This window comes from Pteropus alecto, unplaced genomic scaffold, assembly GCF_000325575.1.
Source record: "Pteropus alecto unplaced genomic scaffold, ASM32557v1 scaffold24, whole genome shotgun sequence".
NCBI lineage: Eukaryota > Metazoa > Chordata > Mammalia > Chiroptera > Pteropodidae > Pteropus > Pteropus alecto.
Genome location: NW_006439192.1, coordinates 4031222 through 4033462, shown reverse-complemented (window position 1 = coordinate 4033462; position 2241 = coordinate 4031222).

Here is a 2241-nt window from a genome sequence, read left to right as displayed (position 1 = left end):
AAATGGGGCCCAGGACACGTGGTGGAGGTGGTGGGAACTCCTGAGATAAACCACTCAATGTCACCCTCTACTCAATATTTTTATACTGGGGAACTTGAGTTAAGATGAAATTTAAGATAACAAGTGATTTTAGAGTCAGTAAATAGGCAAAAACTGTATAAATGGAGGGATGATTTGAGAGTTGGAAAGGACATTTGGAAGCGTTGCCTTGCTCGGGCAGTTTTGGGGTCACAGTATGTGTGCACATCAGGTGAGTCCTCCGCCTTAAGTACCAACTACTAGCACTTCTTTTTTTCCATTCTCTGCCCAGTTGTTGGGGCTGGGCCTGGGCGGGGGCAGTGTTCATTGTATTAGATGGGCCTCTCTGGAAAAATGAGGAGGAATCAGCAGAGACTTGGAAGATAATAGTGACAGGTTGAAGAGGAAGGGAAAGGATTGCGGGGCTGGAGCATCAGGCTCTCTGTACCAAATCTGAGCAGCTGTTGTGAAAAGGGCTATACATATGGGATCGTAATGAAATATCTGTCAGAGTTTTGGGGCTTAGGACCTCAGGTTTGTTTTGTGCACTGTCTTTTGGAGTATGTCTCCTGCTAATTATAACCACATGTCTGTGTGATGCTTGGTTCTCCTGCAGCCGATCCTTTCCCCCACCTCCCACATTCTTGATGAGCTCTGTGACTCAGCGGCTTCTCAGGGCATCTGAGCAGCCTTTCCCCCCCCCCCCCCCACACCCCGCCGCCTCGCGAGCCAAACACGCCGTTTTTTTTTTTGTAACCATAATTCTTCTTTTTATTCTTCCCTTTTGGTACATGAGGGTCTTCTCCTTCCCATGGTCTTATGCAAATGGGAAGCCCCCTCAACAAAAATAGGCTGTTGGAGGATTGTAGAAAGAGAGTCTTATCTAGCCTCTGACTTGAGAAAAAGACAGGCACTGATTAATCCTGTGGGCTGAAAAGGGAGCATTTGAAAGCCTGCATGACGTTGGATGCCTTGGATGCCGTCCTTACCGACTGGGTCCAGAGATAGGCTTTGTTATCCCACTGTCTGCAGTTTATTTGCTTTTTCTCTTAGAAATGTCCCAGGAGCAGCAACAGCCTTGAAACCCCTAGAAATTCTGTCTCTCTGGTTGGGCTGGCATCAGGGAAATTTGCTGAGTTTTCTTAGGGGACGAGTGAGCTCCCTTATCCTGACCAGACAGCTGCACTCTCACCAAGAGGCTGACCCAGCCTTTCTGTGGGGGACTCCTGTTTTCCCCCTTTTTCCTGGGAGGAAGCTGCATCCCCAACCAACAGCGGGCCTCTTGCCTTCCCATCTGTGACCTAGTGTCTGTGAGAAGACAAAATTTCTCCCCTGGTGTTTGTTCCTAACTCCTGGCTAATATCTACCTTTTTCCCTTTCCTGTACTCACACTTGCTCCTTTGTGAAACTGAAGCTGGGATGGAAGCTTAGTTCAGGAAGGCACTGAGAAGTAAGGGCTCTGGCTGCAGGTATCTGACTGATATGAGGCTATTTGTGTAGGATGTTCATTCTTTCAATTACAGGTGGCCTCTGCTCAATTACAGGGGTAACAGCAAAATGAACTAAGTGAAGCTGGGGCTGAGGGATGTGCCCTGCCATGAGGTTCCAGGAGCCTCTCAGATTAGTTCCTTGGTCCTTTCATGGATCTAGAGGGGCTGCTCTTTATGACTGAATTCTGAGATAGTTTCTTTATATATAAAATTAGGTTATGACCTACTTTCCAAGGCTATTGTGAAGAGTAATAATAATATCTAGTGTTTATGAAGTGCTTAATGTGTGCCAAGCACTTAAATCTCACCAAAATCTTATTAGGCGCAGGTACTGTTATTACACCCCTTTTATAGGTGGAGAAACTGAGTTGCAGAAAGATTAAATAGTTTGCGGTCATGAAATAAGAAGCCAGAACAGGAATTGGAACCCACGCCCCTGACTGACCCAAAGCCTAGGCTGATATCTTTTATGTATGTAAAGTTGCCCAATGCTCTGCTTGGCACATAAAGAGCCTCAGGAAAGTTAGGTGACACGTGTTAATGGGTTTCCATGACTGCTTATGGAACGAGATCAATAGAGATTTCCAGAGTTTGGTTGGGGTGGAACATTTGGTGCCCTGGGGAAGGAAGCCGGCGAAAGTGCTACCCCAACTTCTCGCAGAGGTGAGTCGAGCCAGAGTGAGGTTCCTGCAGGTCCTGAGGCAGGGTCCTTCTTCTGACTGGCACCTCCCTC